The sequence below is a fragment of the Grampus griseus genome (genome assembly GCF_964374135.1).
Source record: "Grampus griseus genome assembly, chromosome: 14".
NCBI classification, from domain to species: Eukaryota; Metazoa; Chordata; class Mammalia; order Artiodactyla; family Delphinidae; genus Grampus; species Grampus griseus.
Window position 1 is genome coordinate 34,090,280 of NC_139008.1, and position 26,608 is coordinate 34,116,887.

The following is a 26,608-nucleotide window of genomic DNA, read 5'->3' on the forward strand; positions in this document are numbered from 1 at the left end:
CAATAAGTTTGAGGGTAGGGCCAACAGCAACTAAGTCAAGCCACATCTTTAATAGGGGAAATTGACAGGTGTGTGTTCCCCAAAAGCAAAATGTTAGGCAAATAATAATAATAATACCATCGACCATTCATCGAGGGCTTGTATGTTACAGGCATAGTGCTAACAGTTTTATATAGATCTTCTCATTTAAACTTCATAGCAACCTTATGGGGTAGATCTTTTCATCATCCTAATTTTCTGAAAGAAGCCACAAAGTCTTAGAAAATTAAATCATTTGCTCCAAGTCATCTGGTTAGTTGCATGAAGCCAGGATTCAAACATAGGCAATAGGACTCCAAAACCTACACACCTAACACTACAGTATAGTGCTGGTATTATAGATACTGTACAGATACCATACAGTATAGTACCCACACGGTATACTGAACATTTGTTTTCAGTATTGATTTGGATATGTCAATTCTGTACAATCAAGATGGCACATCAAAGCAAAGTGGACTCATTCAACTGACTGCCCTTCATTTATTCATTTATTCAAACACTTACTGAACATCTACAGAATTTGAAGCACAGAAGAATGCCTGGAGGACTTCACAAATACATATTCCAGGGCTGAGGTGTAAAGAAAAACCAGATCCACGAAGTAGCCTTGTTATAGCTTTCAGTCCCTCCTTTGAATTTGAGCAAAAAATTAATAAACGTACACATTACTTATATACATATATCAACTCACAAAATATTTCTCTTTTTCATTTCACAGAAGAAAAAGGAACATGCTATATCAGGTTTTTTGGGGGGAAATGTATAAACTTTCGGAGTGAGATTTTCTTAACCTTAACCACAAATGGAGAGATAAAATCCTGGGGAACAGGTGAATTAAGCCCCCAAATAAATGCAACAAGCTCTTTTGGACCCACTTCCATCAGTACCAGGTAATGGTTTAAAGTTACCCCAGCCATTCGAGCAAGTAGGACAGCCATATCCCTGTGCTTTGAGTGCTCTGATACCTAGGCTGTCTCCCAAGAGTTTAGCAAGCCTGATGGGCGCAGGTAGATTAATGGCCCCAGAGTCCTGGATGTGAGGTCAGAAGAACCGCCGGCACTGCCAGCATCACCCTACTTCCCTAATCCCTCTCCTTCAGGGCCCAAGTGTGCCCTTCTGCCAGAGAGGAGAGCAGGGGCTATTTGGAAGTGGTTGAGAGAATCTACTATGCTAACTGCACTTTTCCCTGTGGGCAATTCAAAAATAAGTAAACAATGGAGGGACACAGAGGGAGCACACACGCAAGCAGGAATCTTCCAAGGGTGTTTCTTCTACATGGGCATCAGGCAATTGGGGGAGATGATTATTAAACTCTCACCTCAAAGAAGATGTGGTACATATATACAATGGAATACTACTCAGCCATAGAAAAGAATGAAATAATGCCATTTGCAGCAACATGGATGCAACTAGAGATTGTCATACTAAGTGAAATTAAGTCAGACAGAGAAAGACAAATACCATATGATGTCACTTATATGTGGAATCCAAAATATGGCACAAATGAACCTGTCTATGAAACAGAAACAGACTCACAGACATCGAGAACAGCCTTGTGGTTGCCAAGGGGGTGGGGGGGAGACGGATAGGCTGGGAGTTTGGGGTTGGTAGATGCAAACTCTTACGTTTAGAATGGATAAACAACAAGGTCCTATGGTATAGCACAGGGAACTATATTCAATATCCTGTGATAAGCCATAATGGAAAAGAATATAAAAAAGAATGTATTTATGTGTATAAGTGAGTCACTTTGCTGTACAGCAGAGACTGGTACAACATTGTAAATCAACTATACTTCAATAAAAAAAAGTAAAAATTAAAAAAATAGAACTCACATTCCTAAACCCCACAGCAGACTCAGGGCCAGAACAATGAGATCCCAGGGGCCTGAGAGTACATACACATTTTAGCACATGGAAAAAGTGATTTGTTTGCATGTGAAAATAAGAGCACACGTGGCTGTGCAGACCCCTTATGAAAGGGCTACACAACAATTAATCTGAGAAATCACTGAAGAGTTTCCTGTAGCCAGTGTAGCAGGCAACTCTGCATCAACTACAGAGAAATTTATTTTGAGTTGGCAAACCAGCTTGTGAGACACTTTTCCAATGCAGTTTCCTGATGCAGACGAGAGAGAGCCCCATTTCCAGTCTCTTTGTAGGCACCGTGCTATCAGCTTCATCCTGAATGCTTGTTATATTTGGCTTTATAACATTTGCTATGAAAGCATTCATTATAATACCCATCTGACAGCTGCTGGTAAACAAAACAATTGCATGACAACAGATGGAAAATGGAACAATTCTGTGGTGTAGAATGTCACAGGTAGTTTTTGAAGGTCATCTAAAACCACATACAACGTGGAAGACTCAGTATCTGTGCCAAGGTCCATAGTAGGTTAGATAAATAAAGGTGTTCGAATATTTCAGAATTGACTAGCTTCACGTTGCATTGTGCTTGAGGTCTCATTTGGTTTTGGTTCACCAAATTTCCCCCTAATCTCTTTCGTTTCAGATCCCTTAGTAAGAGAAAATCAAATTGCTCTTTTAGCCCAAAGTGTTTGGTAACACAAAATTAATATATTTGGCTAAAAATGAACTGGGTATACTTCAAGTCTCAGCATCAGGAAAGTTTGCAACAATTTTATTTGCATTTAAAGATAAGAATGATGAGGCACACCAGAATACTATGTTCCTTATATATATTTTTTTTTCCTCCACTTCATGCAGTGTGATCTTATTACTTCCAAGATTTCTTTGTTCACAGCTTTATAGTTTTTAATTTAGTTACTGAAGTTGATAGCACTTGGGTAGCCCAGAAACAAGGAGTTAGCAGAACATACAAGCAGGGACAAAATATATTGATCTCTATTTTGTTTTCTTCACAGCTGAAGGTTTCTGGGATCATACATCTCTTTTCTTTGTCTGAAATAGACCATAACGTCAAGGAAGGAATTGACAGCCAGGTTTATAAAGACTGTATTTTGTGTTTTGCCATCTTTTGATGAAACAAAATCGGTAGTGGCAGATACATTTCTTCTCAAACCTTTCATTGTTTCTTGGTCTTGAGGAGTAAAAACTTTAATTCTCATGGTAGAAAATTAGACAAATAGAGGGTTGCATAAAAATAAACCAGTCACGGTCTGCCTCCTTGAGAGAACCACTGCTGATGTCTGGGTGTATTTCATTCCAGATATGCATACACGTGTGTGTGTGTGTGTGTGTGTGTGTGTGTGTGTGTGTGTGTGTGTGTGTGTGTGTGTGTGTGTGTGTGTGTGTATGGGAAAAAATATATATATGTTTCAGGCATATGTGTGTTGAAAGCTTTTTTATGGCATAATGTGAATAGTTCAGATTAAACACACACACACACACACACACACACACACACACGCACGTAAAACCCTTAATATTAGTAACATTCTAAGAGGTACCAGGTCCAGACAGGAAAGCTCTCTTCACCCTTGGTGTGGGCCCGTTTGTTAACACCATCCTAGACTTCCCCGCCTATGCCCACCTTCCACCATTGCTCACTTTGTCAATATACCCAAGCAGTCCCCAAACAAGGTATATCTTGCCTCCTAAACACATCTACTCTCTCCATTCACACTGGTACCACCTGTGTTCAGGTTTCTAGCCTGGATTAATATAAACATCTCCTAACTGATATACTCAGCTCCCGGGATTTGGTCTCCTTCAATCTGTTTTCCACAAAGCAACCAGAGGAACCTTCTAAATGCACGTGGGATCACATTTTCCCTTCGTTTGCAGTTATCCCTAAGGTTCCCACCATGTAAGGTGGCTGAGAAGATGCAGGGCAGTCCAACTCCTGCCTTCCCGTTCTAATCTTTCACCCCTTTCACATCCACACCAGGCTCACATCTGGGTCGTTGCTCTCATCTTAGGCTAAACCATCATTCCTCTACTCCTTCTCTCCTCTCATTGCCTAAAGCAACCCTTCTCTCTACTAAAACTCCTTCATCCATCTGAAGTTACTTCCTCAAGGATGCAGAACGCTTTCCTTGACCTCCTATTGGTAGCCCCACGGCATCTTACATTTCCCCCACCAAAGCACTTAGGGCAAAGCATGAGAATGGCTTTTTAAATGTGAATTGATCCTAAAGGTGTTTTTGGTACCAATGCATCCCCTCTACGTGATCCATAATAGCAGATGCTCAATAACAAGCCAAATGGATATTAAATCAATATAGTTCACCTGTAACACGTAACAGATGAGGAAGCAGAACTGCAGAAACATCCAATGACATGTCAGGATCTTGAATCATGACAGTATTAGACTGAAGACTAGGTTGTCCCAATTCAGGGCTGCTGCACACCTGTGCTACCCCACCTTCATTGGGGGTATTCTGCTGCAGCCTAATATCAAGTGCTTGGAAGATGGATCTATTCCTGGATCTCATTCTCCATCAGCACCAACAGTGCCACATTCGCTGCTCCCATCCCCTGGATCAGGTCAGCATCACCTCCAGACACAGCCATCGCATGGCAGCTTCCGTCATGGTTCCTGACTTCAGTCTCTCCTCACACTGATCTGTCCAAATATAGCCCAGGACCTGGCAGGCACCAAGCCCATCTCTCCATCTCTCTGCTTTCAACATGAAACTAGAGGCAAGTTCCAGTTCTGCTCCTGGACCTCAAGTCCCCTACTCACTCCTCCCCGCACCGTAATCATCTCTGTTCTCAGCATCTCTTTGTGCAGTCCTCTTCTCAACCCAGCAAATATCGTTATAGACCCTCATGGACAATGTCTTTGTTCTCGCATCCATGTCTCTGCATGTAACAGCAGGCTTCCTTCTAGACTTCTCTTCGACAATTTACACCCTCTGCATCTTCAAACTCAGTCCAAATTCCCTTGTGTAGAAAAATCATTCCCTAACATCACACTCTAACCCCGAGCCATCACTTGATCGATTCTCTGAACGAATTAATCTATAAATGAGTGGATTTTTGACCTACCATGATGAACCGATAAACTAGAAAAAGCATTTCACCACATTTGATTTCTAAGGCATTGCTCTGTCCTGTCTACAAGATCTCAGCCAAAATGAGTGCATATAAAGACACAGTCACGTCAGAACAAATATTTTTCAAGTCCTCTGGGAGACCCTCCCCCTTCCATTGCAAGTAATAAATATCCAAGGAAGACCGAGAAATAATAATGCCAGAGCAATACAAGATCGACTTTAAGTCACAGCTCTTTAGGCCAGAAAGAAGATGTGGGTCTGCCTGTCCGTGGCTCTAAGGAGGATACCACATCCTGCCATCCTTCTCTGAAAGGCACCTGCCTGCCCTGTTCTTTAGGATGTCAAGGAAAGAATCTCTTCCTAACTCCTATTCTCATATTCAGCAGCCAGGCCATTATCATACATTTTCAGAAGATTCAGTGATTTCTATAACACTATACTGTCTTTAGAAAACAAAGCAGCAAGTCCACAGTCTTTATACACACTTTATTTCTTACCAGAAAATAGACATGAACAATTTAAACCCATACATTCATCGGGGTGAGAGACCGTATTCTATTTACTTAATTATGAGGGAGTTTTTAAATGTTCAGTGTAAACTGGCAATCGAGCTGATCTTCTTCCAGTACCCTGTCTGCAAACACTATGCTATTTTGTCGTCGCGAGCTAGGATGGGGGAAGCAAGAGGCAGGCTGGGGACAGGGAAGTGCGGCTGTGGCTTGAGTTCAGCTCTTGAATACTCAAGTGGCCTTAACCGCTCTGAACTTAAGTCTCTTCACTGTTAAATGGAGGTAATCAGCTTATTGTCGGTACTGAACGCCTGGTGACAGGATAAGTTCACCCAGAAGGTGGGCAGGAGGGAAGCCTCATTGGAAGGAAGTCAAGAGAGAATGGAATGAGAAAAAATGATAGCAAATATAGACACATTTTATTTCGGAGTTTTGTGCAAAGGAGATCAGAGAAACTGGGTGGCAGATGGAGGGGAAGTGGAGTCACAGGAGATTTTTTATGTTGCATATATTATGGCATGTGCACATGGGGATGGGTGTGATCTTGTTCTGTCTAAAGGTGTCAAATACAGTCTATGAGATGGAGAGTCCTAAATTTCTATCCCTATCCCAAACTTCTTCTTTGTCCTCCAGACTCAAAGAACCAACTGTGTCCTTGACATCTCTACTTGGAAATCCAATAGGCAACTTATGCCGAATATGTTCAAAGATGAACTCCCAATACCTCCCCTTCAACTCCCTCTCCCTCCCTCCCTCCCTCCCTCCCTCCCTCCCTCCCTCTCTCCCTCCCTCCCTCCCTCCCTCTCTCCCTCCCTCCCTCTCTCCCTCCCTCCCTCCCTCCCTCCCTCTCCAGAAATCTGCTCCTCTTGCAATCCATCTTGGAAACACTACTTCCATTTTTGAAATGCTCAGGCTAAAATAACTGTAGGAGCCATTGATTCCTCTCTCTTTGGCACATTCCAGTCCACGCACTACCTAAGTATACTGTCTCTGCTTTTGAAACATATCCAACCTCCAACCAGTTCTCATACCTGTACTGCTACCACCCTGGTCATCTCTCACCTGGATGGTTGTAATGCCCCCTAATCCCCATGCTGGACTCCCTGCTTGCGTCTTGTCCCACATCTATTCTCCACCCAATAGCAAGAGTATAACTTTTAAAATGTGCATCATGTCACATTGTCCCTCTCCTCAGCAGCTTCCAATGACTTCTTGTCTCGCTCCAAGCAAAATCCCAAGTCTATCCCACGACCTTCAAAGCCCTACATGATCTAACCCCCTGCTAACTCTCTGATTAGGACCACTCCTGTCTCTCTCATTCCCGCCACTCCAGCCACACTGACCTCCTTGCTGTGAACATGACAAGCAATATCCAGCCAAGTGTCTTTGCACAGGCTGTTCCTTCTGTCTGTTCCACCCAGATATCCACGTGGAACTCTTCGTCATTACCTCCAGATTTCTACTCAACTGTCACGTATCAGAGACGCATTCTCAGACACATACCTCCATACAAAATAGCATCCTTCACCCAATCCACCACATCCTATTCTCCTTACCTTGCTTTATTTTTCTTCATGGCAATGACACCGTATGTCATTTCTTTTTTATGTATGCCTGTGCCCCCTACACCCCACCCCCATCTCTAATAGAACATAAGTTTCTTGAGAGAAAGAACTTTGTTTTTCATTTTTGTTTTGGCTTTTGTTTTTTTACGTTACATCTTTATTTTCTAAAAGATTGCCAGGACTTTAGTAATTGGTCAAAAATATTTGTCAATGAATTTATATATATATATCACCTGACATTTCTGGGTTTCCTTTCTTCCTCCATCCCTCACTAATAAACTAGTATAAACAAATTTCAATGAAATATTACATTACGTGGTTAATAAAATGTCATTAAGAGGTTCATTCAAATCTCCCTGGTGGCATGAAGGCCCTGCTTGGGTGAGGCAGGCTATGAGTCCTGGCAGCTTTGAGGTCATGGTCACCAAGGGCTCACCTGATTTGGAGTGGAGGGCGATGACTATATTCATCTAGCAGCACCACTGGGAGAAGTGAGATTCTCAGTGGCGGGAAACTGGGAAGAGCCAGGGACTTTCCTGGCCCAAGGCGGTGTCTGGGGTAAGCACATTCCCAACCGCGACTGTACACATGTTCGCTAAAGACTGGAGAAGGTTCAAGTTAGTCGCATATTCCTGATTGATGCTAAGGCAGTGTGCAGAAGAGGTGACGCAGAAGGGACCGGCAGAATGTAAATACCTGGGAAGACTTAAAAATGGCCTGAACGCTGGATACACTTGCCTTGATCCACACAGACCCATCCACAGAGGACAAGAGCCTTCTTACTGCTCTTGTAGGTGTGCGAACACAGCCTTAGTTCAATTTTTCACTGGCCATTCAGCTGCACGGTTAATAGAGAAAGCCCTTGGAAACCGAGGTTAAAAACAAACGAAGCAGAACAACAAGAAGAACTGAACGAAGACATCAGTAGCCACCTTGGGGGAACAGATTTCACAGCTTTAGTCCAGGCAAGTTTATAAACAAAAAGCAAACAACAAAATAAGCAACGATAATAACTATCTGTAAAAAATCAGAATCCAGAGTTGCTATGATGTTATCTAATTATCTACTTTTCAACAAAAAATAAGGAGACATGCAAAAAAAAAAAAAAACTAAACTAAACAAAAACAAGAAGTTGTGACCAATACTCAGGAAAAAGGAGTCAATAGATACCATCTGTCATCAGATGTTGGATTGTTGGGTTTAGCAGGCAAAGACTTCAAAACATTATTATAAGTATGTTCAAAGAACTAAAGGGGAAAAAATTTAAGAATCAAAGTATGCAAATGAGAAATATAATAGAAGATCTGAATAAGGAATAAAATAAAAAGGGATATAGGAATACTATGGACGATTGTACATCCAAAAAAGTTAGCTAACCTAGATAAAATATGAAAATTCCTAGAAAGATATAAACCACAAAAACCAAGTAATAGAAAATCTGAATAGAACTATACCAAGTAAAGAAATTGAATTAATAAGCAAAAAACTTTCCACAAAGAAAAACCAGGTCCAGATGGCTCCACTGGTGAATTTCATCAATTTTTTTTTTTTTTTTTTTTTTGTGATACACGGGCCTCTCACTGTTGTGGCCTCTCCCGTTGCGGAGCACAGGCTCCGGACGCGCAGGCTCAGAGGCCATGGCTCACGGGCCCAGCCGCTCCATGGCATGTGGGATCTTCCCAGACCGGGGCACGAACCCACGTCCCCTGCATCGGCAGGCGGACTCTCAACCACTGCGCCACCAGGGAAGCCCCTCAAAATTTTAAAGAAGAATTAACATCAACACTTCTGAATATCTTCTGAAAGAATAGGAGGTGATATATCCCAACTCATTTTAGTGAGGCCAGTATTACACTGACCTCAAAACCAGACAAAGATATCACAAGAAAAGAATACTACAGACCAACATCCATTGTAAATATTATGCAAAAATTCTCAAGAAGACACTAGCAAACCAAATCTAGCAACACATAAAAAGAATTTTCCACCACCACGTATGAAAATCTGTCAGTGTAACAGGCGATAATAATAGAATAAAAGACAAAGCCGCATGATCATCTCGATAGGTACGAAACAAAACTTCCGTCAGAAAGTGAGATCCTTTCATTAGAAAAACTCAACGATCTAGGAAGAGAAGGGAACTACCTCACCTTTATAAAGGGCATCTACAAAAAACCGATATCTCGTGTCATACAAAATGGGAAACCCAAACTCAGCAGCTCCCAAATTCCCGACTCACAGAAACGATGAATGATAATAAATTGTTCTATTTTGATACATTAAGTTTGGGGTTAATTTGCTTCACAGCAAAAGATATCTAAAAATAATAATAATACGAGACAGCAGGGGAAGAGGAGGAGAAGTAATAGGAACAGCAGTAAAAATAATAATAGTTGTTGTTGTTGTCTTACAAACTGTGGAACTGATACAGTACTGGGTAGCAGACCACAGCCTCTCAGCCAGTAGGGCTCTGAGTCAGGGCTCCAGACTGTCAGATGAAGGTGGATGCTGGAGTTCAGCCCCTAAAAGATGGCCCACGTCCAAGGCATCAGAGCGTCCCAACATGGGGTGAGGTCCCCAGCACTTAGATTCCTCCTAAGGTCACGGCTGGTCCTTTATAGGCCTAAACCTACCTGAAAACCACATGGCCCCCTCTGTGGGCACAGGTGACATGGGAGAAGGGACTGGGGTCCAGCCTCCCAGGAAGTGAAGTGGAGGAGCCACCAAAGGCAACACCCAGTTCTCAAGAAAATGCCTTTATCATAATCCCAGAGCCTGGTAACCTCGGGCTTGAATGGTTGAAGGAGTAATCAGCCTCCAGGTAGTCCCCACTTCTCACCTATTATTTACATCCGAGAGTTGCCCGACAGTTGCTTTAACGGCACCTTGCTCTCCTAGGGTCCTCTGCCCACGCCTACCTCCTGTAGTAAGAAGGCTCCTCTTCTGGCGTTATTCTCATCCACACATCGTCATGTCTCACCTGAGCCTGACCCATGGCGATGTCCAGATGGCCTCTTAGGGCAGTATACCTGTTCAGTCCTTCCCAAAATGGGCCATTCATGTTCCAAGTGAGATATTTTGGCTCCTAATTTGCTATGGTTTTTGCCCTCTTTACAAGAAGGTGTTCAGCCATGAGAAGCGAGGGCCCCTTAGGACAGAAAATGCCCATCTGGATCTACTTTACTTTCGTTCACAAACGAAAATAAACAAGTCATTGCTAAAGAGCACAATTAAGGTTAGATTTGGGAGTTATATAAGTAAACACAGATGTTTTAATCCAGCCATGGAAACTAACACAAGTACATAAGTAAATATCTTAAATGAGACTTACATGAGAAGGGAGAATGCATACCCTCTAGGATCCTCCTGACTCAAAGATTCTAGATTCCGTGAAAACCTTGTGATCAATACAAGGGCACCTGAAATAAACACATCCCCCCCTTTTGTATTGCTTTTAAAATGTGCTTTCCTTTGCAGCAAGCCATCAACGATGGGAATTCTAAACATACTTGGAAAATAATAAATACTTAATTTCCTGAATCCATAGATGTGGGGAGCAAAAGGTAAACAAGAAAAAGTGACCTCTGTAAACATGGGCAAGGTCACAGGCTGATCTCCAGATTTCCATGCCCATAACCAAATATTCATAACACTCTTATTTCTGTTGGTTAGGAAGCAATCGTCCTATTTAAGGGAAAAACAAGGTCCTGTAACATTATGGTCTCAAAAAAAGCCAATTTAAAGTTATCAATTTTAAAATCATAAGGTATCCAAAATGTTAAATGGCTCCATCTTCAGGATAAATGTGAAAAAGCTTCATTTTTTTGAGTCCTGAAAATACAGGAGCTATTTCAAGCCCTTCCTGAATTAGATGGGTGTAGTTGTGGTCTCCAATCCCCATGGCTCTAGCAATTGGAGCTGCACTATCAGTTTTGCCTGTGAGCAGTGTCCGCGATGAGTCTGAAAGTGTCCTTAACCGATTATGTGCTTGGGTGTACTCACTTGTAATTCAAACTCTCACGATATTCAAAATACCAGCAAGTAAAGTAATGCTTTCTCTCCAAGGGCATCTGTCAAGTTCTTTCACAAATGTTCTCTTGAGCATCTTTATATCTTATTGGGATGACAGGGAGGGGAACAGGTCTTGTTTTCCTCCTTCCCCAGAAGGAGAAATAGGCTAGGAATCAACTTCCCTATATTATCTTAGAAGACTGCTGTTGAACTTGAATACGGTATATATTTGTTATGGAACAGTACAAAAATTATCGAGCACTGCTATTCATGTGATATTATAAGCAGATAAAACCATACAGACTGCCCCATCTGTCCCCCAAATCACACACCAATAGACAGCCCAATACAAAAGAGCTCAATTAAAGTTAGAGTTGGGACTTAATGTAAGTAAACTGATAGTGACCACAGACCACACTGGGAGTAGGATGTAGGGTGGAGGGCAAAAGGAGAAGGAACTAAGACAGGGCAGAAAAATAGAGAGCTATTTAGTTTGAGAGAGAATATGAGTGGAATAGTGGAAGAGGGCAGACACCACAGCTGATTTTAAACAAGAGGTGAGATTCGGTCATCTACTTCTATAATTAAGAAAGGAAATAAACACTTGATAAAATGACTAGAGTAAATAATCCAAAATATGGCATTGCTCAGTTCTTTATTATGATTCTCTTGTCATTTTCAGTCACTAAAATAATCCAGTGGGTGCAGACAGAAGTTGACATATCTCCACTTGGAATAGTTACCATCATTTATTCAGTTCAAACAACAAAAGCACTGGGGATACCACAGTAAACAAAATCAGCTGCTTGTCTGTTCTCATGGAGATTACAGGCTAAGTCAGTGCTTGTTGGGGGCAACTTAGGCTACAAATGGGCTCTTCCTAGCTAAGGACACATGTACTCAACAGACCTATAACACTGTTCCCTACTTATTAAGAAAATTAAATACACGTTTATCTGGTTTGAGCTTGTGACCAATCTCAGGCAGATTAAAAAAAGAAAGAAAATGACTTCACTCTGTTATCAAATAATAACAATAATAATAGTCATTACAATAATAATTATTACAGCTAACATTTATCGAGCTCTTACCATGTGTTAGAAACTAGGCTTTTAGTTCACTAACATATCTTTGAATCCTCACAAAGACACTCTGAGGTTACATATCATTACTGCCCACTTTTACCAACAGGGAAATGGAGGCCCAGAGAATTTAACTAAATTAGTAAGAGTCACGTGGATGATTTGGAGCTGGGATTTAGAACCAGGCCCTCTGACTCCAGAAATAAGCCTCTTCCTACTAAACCAGTGGTTCTCCACCCTGGCTTTCATTAGACTCACTTGGGAAACTTGTGAAAAAAACCACCTGGGACCCATGTCCAAACCCGTTAAATGAGAATTTCTAGGGGTAGAGTACAAACAGCAGTGTTCTGAATCGTCCACATAATCCCAGTGTGTAGTCAAGGCTGAGAACCTCTGCGTTAGGCCAGCCTCTCCCCGTTACATAACTATGAGCACTATGAGAGGCCAGCCTCTCCCCGTTACATAACTATGAGCACTCCCCGTTACATAACTATGAGCACTCCATACGTGTCACCGAGGGAATAAAATTCTTGTAACTCAACGGTGCCTCCTGTACACCAGCAGCGGCAGCAGCCCCAGGGAACTAGGCAGAAATGCAGACTCTCAGGCCTTATCCCAGATCTACTGAAGAAGAATCTGTATTTTAATCAGATGCCCATATGCGCAATGAGAGCACTATCCTCAAGCATGCCCTGGAGAGAAAACACTCGTTTCTAGAGCTATCGTTGGCGCTACGGACAACAAATGCACAGCAGTAATAACCACCTTCATCACTCAGCCTCCCGCCGCCCCCCACTAAAAAGAACAACAAACAAAAACCCACCCCCGCTACGGGTTCTGTGGTCAAACACGTTTGGGACAAGCTGGATTACACAAAGTCACATTACTTTCTCTACTCCAGATTCTAGCAGAGTAAATCTCCAAGAAGAGAAGTTTCCCAAATATTCACGACTGTGGCACCCCGGAAGTCAGAACTCCTATTAACATCTTTTGCAGACAGTGTGTTCCTAGGGACATATTATGGACAATATTTATTCAGAAGAGATGATCTTCTTTCTTATGTCAATGGCTCCCCGGACCATCTTTTTCACGTAGGTGCTGACTATTGGCTCATTACTATGAATATTGGCAGTAGTCATGGATTATAGTAAACCTTTATCAGGCTTTTACTATGTATATCAGACATAGTTCTAAGTGCTTCCACTGTGTTGACTTATTTCATCTTCATAACCACTCTAGTAGATAGGTATGGTTTGTATCACCACTTTATGGTGAAGGAAGCAAAGAAAAGATTAGTTAAGTCGCTTGCCCACGGTCACACAGCTACTACATGGTGGGTGCGAGATTTTAACCCTGTCCATCTGGCTCCGGAGACTTCATTTTAATCACTAGACTGTTGGAGAAGGGATCGATTAACTCCAGCCCCTCTCAGAGGAGCCCTTAGATTGGCCCAGAGGGTTTCTGAGCTTAGCCCATCAGTCTGAACTTTTAAACAAAAGGCTGCAAAAAGAGCACAAAACCTTAGCTAACGCACTCAAGTGTGCTCACCCACCAGGAGCCCTAGGTGCTGACATTCCAAAGCATTTCTTGAAGGGAACGAAGCGTCAGAGCAGACCTCCAACGCTGGTGTTCCTGTGGCTGACCATCTAAGTTTTGGTTCTGAACACATAACACACTTTGCTTTCAGATGGGGCAAACCAGTGGGGAATATGCGGTATGATCTCCCATCCCCCTCACGCCTCGGTCTGAAACAACAAATCAGCAAGTCCAAGGAATCAAGGCAAAACACCAACACGATGGTGTCAACTCAGATGTTCAAACCAAGCCGGGACATCCCAGTGGCCTGTCAGGTTGTTCCCCAACTACAAGATGATGGACTCAAGTGAATAGGAAAAATACGACAGGGACTTGGGAGCTGCAGAGTCAAGAATCTGCATGATTTTTGAAGCCCCCCTAGGTCTGGGGCTCACTGTGGATCACTCTGTGGAAGGTTAATGACTCAGAAAGGGGCAGACCTTTCCTCAGGCACATAATTAGTAAAAAACAGACTCCTGCGAAGGCTAGTCAGGGTCTGCTCTATGCAACTGAAATAGCTCTGCCTCTTTCTGCCACAGCAGGAATACTCGATCTGGGTAACCAACAAGTAAACATCCAGAAAGAACACCCACTGGTGAGCAGGGAAAGAGAGCTATTTGGGGTTTGTTGTTGTTTTGTTTTGTTTTAAATTTCCCCTTGAGTGTTGGGAGAGTGCCCGTAAAAAAGTGCATAACATAAACCAAGGTCTCATCCACGTGCTGGGTGTCCTGCTACGCACTTTAAAGACCTTTGATCTTTAAATACTCCCAATTCATTCCTTCAGCAAATATTTGAGAGTTTCCTTTGTGTCAGGCACTCTTCTGGGTGTCGGCAGGTATGGTAGGCAGGATGATGTGCCCCTCCCCAACGCCCACGTTCTAATCCCTGGGATCAGTGAACACATTACCTTACATATTCAAAAGGGACTCTGCAGCCGTGGTTAAGTTAAGGACCTTGAGATGGGAAGCTTATCCTGGATTATCCAGGTGGACACGATATAATCACCTGAGTTATTAAAAGTGGAGAACCTATCCCAGCTGGGGTCAGAGGGTGACATGACCTAGTGAAGAACGGCACGGAGAGATGCTATATCCTTGGCTTTGAAGATGGAGGAAGCGGCCACGAGCCAAGGAATATGGGCGGTGGTGTCTCTAGAAGCTGGAAAGGCAAGAAAGGGATTCTCCCCTAGAGCCTCCAGAATGGAAAGCAGCCCTGCTGACATGCTGGTATTCGCTCACGGAGACCCATGTTGGGCTTCTGAGCTACAGAACTGTAGGAGAATGAATTTATGCTGGTTTAGTCACCCAGTCTGCAGTAATTTGTAACAGCAGCGATAAAACACAAACACAACATTGAGAAAGCCCTGGTCTCATGGAGCTTACATTCTAGTGAAGCACCCTATAAATATTATTACCCGGACTTTAAAGAGCAGCAAACAGGGTTAGGAGAGCGAAACAACTTGGCAACATTCATACAGTTGATAACCGGAAGAGATGGGACTTGAACTCAGGAAGTCCAGTTCTAAAGGCTGCATCGTACCTGTTATTTTAAGTTGTGCATCTCAAGCGGTGTACAGGGCTCTCCCTACCGGAGTAAACGAAGCTGGGTGCTGCCACGGGGACTTTTTGGCTTGTTGGCAGACAGGCAAGATGAGAAATTGTGGTCTGTGCTCCCGACACCGGAGTCCGTGCCCAGGGCTGGAACGGCAGATGGGAGGTGGAGCAGAGCTCACTCCGTTGTTTCCTTTACTTATTCCTGCTTCTTTTTCGCTTCCACTGAAGCAAAGGAAGGAGGTGAGGACACTGCACTTCCCTGTTGCCCAGGGGTCACTCTTCCTGCACTTGGCGACAAGGATCCTCGTAGCTTGGGCTCCAAAGCGTCAGCTGCTGGGTCTTGTTTTCACATAATTTATCCAAAATGAAGTGGGACACCCTTTACCAACACTAAGAACGCCAAATTACCTACTCTCTCCAACTCCTAGATATTTTTACGTGTCATCCGAAGATGCAGGCAGCTCTCTGCTATTCCAAAGGTTGGGTCTCTTTTCCAGAATTTCCACAAACTATTTATGCTCTAGACCAGGCTGAGACCTAAAATCCAGGCAACATGTTCACCCTCGCTCCCGAGCTGCAAGCACTGTGCAGTATGTCTTATGGCAAGACATTTCCAAAAGCACCTCAAGTTTCTTTTTTCCTAAGTATTTTTAAAAATTTATTTATTTATTTATTTTGGCTGCGTCGGGTCTTCGTTGCTGCGCGCGGGCTTTCTGAAGTTGCGGCGAACGGGGGGTACTCTTCGTTGCAGTGAGCGGGCTTCTCATTGCGATGGCTTCTCTTGTTGCAGAGCACGGGCCCTAGAGGTGTGGGCTTCAGTAGTTGGGGCTCACGGGCTCCAGAATGCAGGCTCAGTAGTTGTGGCGCACGGGCTTAGTTGCTCCGCGGTATATGGGATCTTACCGGACCAGGGCTCAAACCCATGTCCCCTGCATTGGCAGGTGGATTCTTAACCACTGAGCCACCAGGAAGCCCAAGCATCTCAAGTTTGACCAACCGGTCAAACAAGTCAATTAACAAGATATCCCACCAAAAGCCAGCAAAGCTTTTCTGAGTTTCACCTACTAAGCTACCACTTTACAGAGCCACACTTCTAGATTTGCCCCAAGGTCATAATTGAGGCAGGTCTCTAAATAAGGGCTTGAACCACTTATGGGAGCAAAGAATTGGAAGCAACCTAAATGCCCAGCAATAGGGGATGCTTTAAATATATTGTGGTGCAGCTAGACTATATAAAGCCTTGAAGTAAATTTTACAGATTGATATATGTTGACGTGGAAATTGTCCACAACATGTGTACAATGTTTATGAAAGACAATATACAGAATGATCCCCCCACACACTTTTTTGCCTATTGAGTGAGAGGGAGAGGGAGAGAGAAAGCGAGAGGAAGCCTAATAGCTCTACATCATAGATAATAGCACCACAAGTGCTAGTATTAAGGCATTTATTCAATTTTTTAAAATTTTTGCTTTGACATATACAATGCAACCAACGAATGTTCATTTCACACCTACTACGCACAGAAATGCATGCAAGGGGCTCAGAAGAGAAGTAAAGCCCATAATTTCTGGGTGACCTTGTTAACCCTCATCCAGCAGCTATTTACTGCAGATTTATTGCACGCTGAGCCCTGGTGTAGGCGCTGGAGAAGCAGCAAGGAGCGAGGCAGACATGCCTTGGCTCTCTTGGGGCTTATACTCTAATGGGAATTGGGGGAAACACAATAAACAAGCAAATGGCAAATGCGGGAATGTAGCGCCGGGCTCACAGTCCCTCTCATCATTCCATGGGCTTCAGTGCCAGGATGACATCCTTCCTGATACCCTGGCCCCACGTATCGGTTTTAGCGGCCTTGGACTCTATCTCAGCCACCCCCGACATAGCTCCTCTAAACTCGCATTTGTAAGACTTTTAACATCTCTCCCCACACATTCTCACCTTTCCCTGCAATAATACTAAAGCATCTCAGTCCTTAGTGGTCTATTCGGACAGATCAGTCTTCTACATTTGTCAAGTTCAACTCTTGCATTCAAATTCCATCTATCACCCTAACTGTCCTATAGCTAAGGATCAGCCCCAATTATCACTTATGACCATGGCCCCAGGATCCCTGGCATTGATAATCTGCCTTGAGTCATCCCTACCATCCATTTTCCTCCAAACAAGAATGGAGCTAAGTAAAATGATAAACATGGTTTTGACGAGGTCCATTATGACATCAACAGGCCTTCTCGGCAGTTCAGGCACTTTCCCATCTCTAATTCACACTGCAGCATGCCGCAGTGGTTCTCAATCTTTTTTAGTATCCAGACCTTCATCCCACTCTTGACTCCCCAGGGTCATCAGATGTCCCAGCCATCTTTCCTTTACTAAAAACATCAAGGTCATATGAGCCCAGAGAGAATCTCTTGGTGGGGAGTTAAAAAAGACAGAGAAGTGAAAGTGCCAGTGACAATGCAGAACAGTGAGCAAAAACGAGACAGGACTCTCCTAGTTACATACTCTCCATCCAATAGGGAGAAAGGACTCTGTTTTCTCCCAGGAGTGACAGAAAGTGAGAGAAACAACATACAGAGCTGCAGGTATCAGAAAGACATAAAGATCTTAGCAGATATCTTAGTTCCAGAAGGACAAAATTATTGATTATTATCTATTATCTGAGAGGTCTCCTGATGGGCAATTTTTACACATACTCTGTACTGATCAAAACACATTTTCAAGGTTGTACTGTTATACACTTGTTACAGATAATGAAACTGGGTTCAAATTAAGTAATTTGCACATAATCAATATGGATGGGAGCCAGACTTTTGAACTCAAGCCTGTCTGAGCCTGAGTAAAAGGCCATAACCTTTTCCCTCAGCTGTTAATACTTTAGTTAGAAGGAAAAAAATAAGCAGAAATTGAAAGGAATTGTTATGGGAAATTATTAAACAAAAAACAAAAAAACAACCCACGTGGGTCCTGAAACCTTCTGCATCATGCAATGATTTTTTTTGCCCCTTCTCATGTGAACAGATTAAACTAATAGATTATGAGCATTATTCTTAAGCAACTTATATCAGGGTTGATGGGAGCCTGTTCTTGAAAGATAAGCTGCATATCAGCACTGAGGGAAAATGAATTAAAATGCAAATCTGAGTGTGCCCCCATTGTTAGACTATGTTTAATAGATATGTCTTCCTGAATACATCACACACAGAACTGTCTGTTTGCATCCCAAATAAAGCAAAACCAACCTCTAATGGCATTTCACTAAGGGTAGAGTTTATAATTGGATTTTGCCATGGGTGTAGTTTCAAGTTGACTTTCACCTGGACCTGTAATCTTAGCCTCAAGGAGGGGGGGGAAAAAAAAGGACAACGATTTCCCCTCCCTGACCCCTTGCTGGAATAGTGGTTTGATTGAGCACCCGAAGCCTCAGCTGCAAGGTATGGGGCACATCTACATCTTCTGTTCCTCCATCCCGAAGGGGGCACTGTCCACTCTGAGGCCCCAGGGCTGTGCCCGTGACTGATGAGTGCCACCCAGGTGGACTGCTGACAACAGTCCCATCAAGAGCTAAAGGCTGCTTGGGCACTGCACTTAAAGGTGACTAAAGGGCAGGTGAAAATCTTTGAATGGGTTCTGCCTTTTTGGTTTCCCCAAATTCCCATCCCATTAGGATCAAGAGTCAGTGCTGCCTGTATGAGAGTAGATATGCATCCAAAAGTTTATCAGATCCCCCCAAAAAGAGCAATGCAACATTTAAACACTAAACAAAAAATGGAATGTCCAGAGGAATGTCCGAGGGCTGTAGTAACACTGGAAATAACAATAATAGCAACAATAGCTAGCATTCAAAAAAGCCAAATGAGAAGTACAGGTAAGTGCTACAGACTTAAAATGGGAAGGAAGTAGAAATCAGGCTGGTAGAAGAAGTCCACAGAGGAAGTACAATTTCAGCTACACCTTGAAGGGTCCAAGGTCATGGAAGAACAGCTTTAAGCAAACCTGCAGAGACTGGCGCACGCACTGGGAGCACGGAAGGCTATGGACATGTATTTTGGCTTTTCCTATCCAATAACCCTTTTGTCCTTTTAGTAACAGAATCCCACTAGTCTTTAGCAAACAGCCTCCCTGTCACAGGACCCTCCCTCCCAAAACACAGGGTTGGGCATATGACTGTTCAGAGTAGCCAGGCTCCACCCAAAGTGGGAACTGGTCTGAGATCAGGCAGTGAGACAGGCAGAAAGTACCTCCCGTATTCAGGGATTGACAGGGTACCAAGAGCGAGGGTCTCTTCCTGAAAACAAAGACACTGATGAAGTTAGAAGTCTGGAGTTTCAGGGTCATCCTGGTCCCACATGAAGACAGCCTGCCTGAGAATTAAACCAATTAGAAAAAGAAATCAGAGATGAGCGATGGAAAGAGGGAAAGACTGAGAGGGAAAGACTGAGAGAGGAAGAGGGAGCGGGGCCCCGATGACATTATTTGAGCCGCTGAATCTGGCCACTTAAAGCTAGGTGAACCAACGGAACTTCAGGTAGGTGAGCCAACCTATAGTCCCTTGTTACTTGTTTGAGTTGGGTCCCTGTCATCTGGACCCTAGAGAGCCCTGAAGGTCACAGGGTCAAGTTCAGCAGCGCGGGAGGGGCCATGAGGTGGAGGAGGCTTGAGCAGTAGGTGGGTGCCATATTTCCAGGTCATTCACTTCAGTGAATTGACAACTAAGGGGTTTTCTACTTTGGGAGACAGAAGCCACTGGAAGACAAGAGTCTCTATTTACTCTTTTTGTTTTTTTAACCATTGTGACGAGGAAGATGAAAGACTATACCCTGTCTAAGAAGTGAAGCCCTTTGTAGGAATAATCTCCACTCCACAGTGTGTGTGGGGCGGGGGAGGGGATGCAGGCACACACCTCACAGAAAAAACATTAAACACCTCTCTCCCATCAAGTCCAGGGGCGGTATAGTTTGACATCTGCCTCTTTCTCATGCGTTGCCCTACTTTTCCACTGGCCTCTCCTTTTCCCTACACCTTAAAACTCTCATTTACCTTCCACAGCTGAGTGATCAGACAGCTCCGAGCTCTTTAAGCAACGCTTAACAACTGCTGGGTCCTGACAGGCCTGAAGACAGAGGAAGAGGGCGTCTCTCTGTAGCCATAAACCATTTCATCCCACCACACACGTTGTGCGTTTATATGTCCACCTGCATATTTATCAGAGTCCAAAAGAAGCAGGCAGAGCCGTCGCCCCAGGCACACAACTGTGGCTTTTGAGGGAGACTGGAAATCTCCAGTCTAGCCAAAGAAAATTCCAACTAGTCGAAATTAATATCCACCAGAGGGCAGACGTGTTGTCTTTACTGGGTTCAGAACTCTCCAATTTAAACTGCTCATGGGTGAGACCTCTGCAAATAGCTGCTTCCTAAGCACTGCTGCCTGTTTTGGGTTTTACTGTCTTCATGTAATGAACCTTATCACTCGTGTCACCTGGAGAAGAGGACGACATGATTCTTTCTGGTTGGCAGCTGTGAAGGTAGTTCAGAAGATGAATATTTTCTACCAATAAATAAGTAAATATAAACAATAATAATGAGCTCTTGTTTATTGAGCACTTACTGTATGTCAAGCCCTTCATACAGCACTTTGCATTCATGACCTCATCTGATCTTCAGAATAACCTTATCAGGTGGGTACTAATGTTATTATTATCTTCATTTAGAAATTGAAGGTAATGAAATGTCTAAGCCTCAGTTATCTGTCTAAAATCACACGGCTAACCTGTGAGTGGACAATCCCTGACTGTCACCCAAATAATCAGAAGCCAAGTTCTTAATTTATAGCAAAAATAACGTATTATTAACTAAATATACACCCAAGTAATGGTAATAAAGCCTTTACATATTTAGAACTATTTAGCTAATTACAAATTTTTCCCTCAAAACTTGACTGAAGATCTTTTAATTTCAAAAATTCACCTGCAGACGACTCCAGGATTTTGAGATGGTATTTAGCATTATATGGAAGTAAACATTTCAAACACACTGACAGTCTTCTTGTGATGAGCTCCACTGAGTGTGTTTATATGCAATTAAAACATTTTAATAAGAAAAGGAATTTCAATACAAAGGAATTTTGCGGAAAATGTCACTTCTACCTGATGTATAAGTTTTAGAAATGTTATATTCCCAGAATAGAAATAGATATGCAAAGGACAATCTCGCCACCTGAAGAGAGAAATTTTAGAACTCTAGTTTAATTTATAATTATTTATACTACTACCAGGCTTATCCTATGAAAGAAATTTAGTAACTGGCATTAATGATAATTCAAAGATATATAAGTACAAGTATCTGCCTATGAATGCATAGACATAATACACAATAAACAATTCCTTCTGGAGCTTATAGTCTTTGGATGATGACTAATATCACAAAATCTCTAGTTAGAGAATTTAAAGCATAATGAAGCAGGCTATGTTTGACAGGCAGGAATTATACTTCTCACTTCCTCCCTAAATTGGCACTTTTATAATGTGCTCCCCTTTCCTATACATATTGCACTTAATTAAGGTTTAGGTGAAAATATTCCGATCAGCCCCCATCAGCTGATAAACACGGCAGATTTAGGTTAAAATGTTAGATGGACCTGACATTTTCGTGTATCAGTGGTTTTTAAAATATATTTTAAAATATGTTCTACTGAAACACATGGAAAGAAGACAAAATGTCCACTACAGGCTTTCCAACCTTGAGGCTGAGATACCAAGATACTTCTCAAGCTCAGAGAACATCCAGTATTTACATGAAAACCCCACTGTCAATGAAAACAAATGAACGTACCAACTCAACTAAAAAACTACTATAACAACTCTCTGATTTATCTGATTTTTCAAGCCCTGGAAACCTTCAGATGCTAAGGTATTCAGTATAATTAAGAGTTGCAACAACAATGAACTTAACCTTCCCTTTATGCTCAAACAGGATTCCCCCATGCATAGTGAAATGTCTTAACATGCTACCAAAAGCTAGTTCAGAACATCTCTCAAAAAAAGTATAGCTGCCTTGACAAGCATTTCACAGTGAATGGGGAGGGAATCCCCACAGAGCAGATTTTCAGAAGACTCTTCTGGTCTTCTGGCCAAAACAGTCCCTTTGAGTTGCCCCCATGTTCTCATTGCTTCCAGAAGTTCTACTTTTAGGCAGGATGCCACCCACTGGAGGCATTCACCTACAAAGCAACCTTTCCCGGCAGCTCTATGTCCAAAGGGTAATTCATAATTATCTTCCCAGGGCCTCAGTCTATGCGGAGTTATTGTTTATACTCAGAAGCACATGGCACGCCCATTCTCCTCCATCTGTGGTGTCCCAGCATCCCATGATGCACAACCCCATGAACTTTCTCTAGGTGCTGCCTGTCTCCCTCCAGTTGATCTTTCCTTGAAAACATTAGTACCACTGTTCTCGGGAGAAGGGGGGGAACCACCTCCTGCAGCTCTTGTCCCTGTGCACTGGGAGTGGTTCACCTTTCACGGCGCTGCACTTCCTTCCTCCCGCAGAAATCAGCACCTCTTCACTGTGCACCACTCGCTTAAACATTAAGCCATGAGCACGCCCAGCACTTCCGGTCTAAAGCACAAATCTTGTTCTTTGGAAATCTGCGTTGTTGGATTCTGACACTCCTGTGGAAGGAGTTCTCTTTTGTGGAATGCTTTTGCAGCTAATGCCGGTTAATAGCTAAGAAAAAAAGTCAGACTTTCAAAGAAGAACACAATTAGACGGTTGTGAAGGACTGACAGCGCTTTGCAGCTCCCCTAGCTTCTGAAAGCTTATTTGGCTAAGAAAGCATGTACTCTGACACGTAATTTGGTTCAACCTACTCAAAGTTTGTTCCCAGTGATTAGAGGGGCCGGATAGATGACTCACAAAGGAAAAATATCTGTTGGTAATAGTAACACGAAGCAAGGCAATTTCAAGCTCAGAAGAAGCCAGAAGCTTGGTTTCGCCAAATGTAAGCAGGCACACATAGAGGACAGTGACGTTTTCTGGGCATGACCGGAGCAATCGGCTGCAGCTCTTTCAAAGGCACTCTACTACCCTAAATAATGCTGGGCATTTGTCATTTGAAAGTCACCGTGGAATGAAGCAAATGACATTCGATTCCTTTCCAGACATTCTCTGATGTGTGTTTATGTTTTAACTTGTGCCTTAACTTCTGTAACATTTTCTCTGCAGTACCCAATCCCTTCTCAATTTGTGTGGGATATTCCATTAGTTGACTTCCCTGGCCAATGGGGTAGGACAGAGAGCAAGAGGACTGACTGATAGAGTGATCACTTGTTCACTTAAAAAATTGTCTCTTAAGACCTGATCAAAGGGCAGGGCTGCAGAATAAAGTTAGACAAGGCTCTGCTCTTATAGAGCTGACATTCTGGTTGTCAGTGGGAAGGAGGAGAGAGACAAAACACAAATAAGGAGTAGATGTTCTAGCAGTAATAAAACGGGATCATTGGGGAGCACGACGTGGGTACCCCCACAGATTGAGTGGTCAGAGAAAGTCTCACTAGGGATGTGACACTTGCGATCAAGGTATTCATGAAAAGATGGTGTCAATCTTAAGAAGCCCAGGCGTAGAGTATCTCAGGGAAGGACCCGCAAGTTCAAAGTCCCAAGATAGGAGCAAGCTTGGCTTACAAAGGGTCAACTGGAGCGGTAGGAGACAAGATCCTAGTGGCATCTGGAAGTAGATCATGGAGAGCCTTGCAGACCTCGCTAAGGACCTTGGGTTTTGTTCTAACCATGTTGTAAAGCCACTGGGGCAGGACGCGATTTGACGCGTGCACGTAGAGCATCACTCTGGCAGGATGTAAAAGGATACAGCTGCCAGCCCAGTTACGAGGCTCTACTAGCCTTCAGCCAAGGATGGTGGTATTTACCCTGGGATAGTGGCAGCAGAAAAGCAGAGAAGTGGATGGACTTGGGATCTATTGATAATCTGGAGGAAGAGCTTACAGGACGTGTTAAGGGAAGACAAGGTGTGGCGGGTGAAGGGAAGTCTGGATTCGAGGTTGACAGTTTGATTTCTGGCACCACTGAGGTGTGATAAGAACAACCCCAAGCAAGTCTCAGGTCTGTTATTAAGCACCCGAAGTTACTCCAGCACCAGAAGACCTATGGGAGAATAGAACACACAAACCTAAGGAGATGTTGATTCAATGTTTAATACCCCCTTCTTGGCACTTTGAAAGATCAACTTTCCTTTCTCTGGCCACACCAAGTCAGGCTTCTGTTTGTCTTTTTTGTTTGTGTGGGCAACAGGTGGAACCAAATCACATCCCTGCCAAATGTGTAAGGAAATATAGGACGCAGCTTTCACAAGGGAGCTCTCTGGAGCTGCTGAAAATCTAGGTCAAGAGCACATTCATTGTACTTACCTCCTGATATTAACATGACATTGCATCATCTGTAGGAGATCCGGGAAAGCCAGCCAAGGGGCAGAGTGAAAAGGCAGGAGAGGAGGGGATACTTTCATTCACTCAACAGTATTGACTGGGTACCTGGTACATGGCAGACCCTGGGCTGGGCACTGGGATAGAGGACTTTCTGCCTTCAAGAGCTTATAGCCCAGGAGTGGACACAAGCAGGCCTCGGAGAATCTACATAGTGAAAGTCAAATTACAACCATGGCAAGGACTGACAGGTGGGGATCCTATCCCCGTGAAAGCCTATGACAGAAAAACGTGACTCAGGCACAAATGACTAGATCACCAGCTTAACTTCTGGTGGATTCTTAGATCAATTCTCTTAGAATTCAAGACCTCAGCTGCCCCCCACCTCATTTTCTCATAGCTCTATAATTATAGAAAACTATTTAAATGCAGAAAATCAGACCTTTTACTTATATAACACACACAGCAAAATGTTTTCAAGTAAGTGCCTCTAGATAAGGACTCTTGTCTGATTTTTCTTTGTCATCCACAATGCCTAACTCGTAGGAACTACTCAATAACTATTTGTTTAATGAAACTAACAACTTGAAAGGAAGTTTAAAAAAAAATCCACCACCCCCATTTGCTAGAACATTAGAGCACAAATGACAATAAGTTTCAGTGAAAGGTAATCATGTATAAGTATTCCAATAAAATTCAAACTTAGGTTTTATATAAAAACCAAATGAGATTCTTTATGACTGAAAATCAAAGGAAGCCCCACTGGCACGCAGAGGTGGGTAGGAGGCGCCATGATTTCTGTCACTATTGACTAAGCTGAACCACGTTGACTTCTGAGAAGGAACTAAACAGGCTTATTCACAATCATCTGATTGCTCTGAGGTACATTACCTGTGATTCATACTCTCCAGCTCAATCTACCCACTTTCAGCAAAATACTGACTCAGACAGGACAAAGGTCCCGCCCAGTCCGTTGCAAGCAAAGCATTCTTTCAGATCAGTGTTTTGTCTGATGCCCAGTGACTAGAGAGGACATTATTATTGGTTGCCTAGCATTCATCCCATCTTCCTTCTCAGTTTTACGGTAGGGACCACCCCCCGTTTCCAGGTGGTTTGGATACAGATTACAGCAAAGTCAACCTCCATCTTCAAAGCTGGTCACATGACCAGTTCTGGTCAATCAGTATATCCCATCTTTCTGTCCACTGTGATTAGTTTAGGGGTTGGTCTGAGACTTAAGTCCATCCACTATGACCTAACGTTGGTGCTTTCATGTGAGCTACTGGGAGTCAGCTTCCTTTTCACTGGGGTTAACAAAGATGATAGACTGTAAGTCTGAAGTTGCTGGTGATCCCCTTTGTCAACAAATAGCTGAATCCACTGGGCAATAAACAGAAGGGAAAGTAGAGTTATTTGAGCCTGTAAATGACCTCTTTGGCTTAAATAAGTTGGAATGGGGTTTCTCGTATTTCCAAACAGGAGTCCACATGAGAAAGGACAAATGGTACAACGCAGATAGTCCTGGCCAAGCAGGATTGCCATCGTCAGCAACTAAAAATACAAAATGATTAGTTAAATTTGAATTTCAGACAAACAGCAAAAATTATTAATATAAGTATTCTTCATAGAATATTTGGGGCATATTGGTGATGAAACAAAAAGTTATTCTTTGGCCCTCCGAAATTCAAATGCAACTGAACATCTCGTATTTCACCTGGCAATCCTATGGCCAGGGAAGCAGGGGACCTGGATTCTGAACCTCACTTGGCACCCCACTTACTGTGTACCCTGAAACTCTATCATTACACGTAAGGTTTATGTCCTTCCTTGTACACTTTATAGGGACACAAA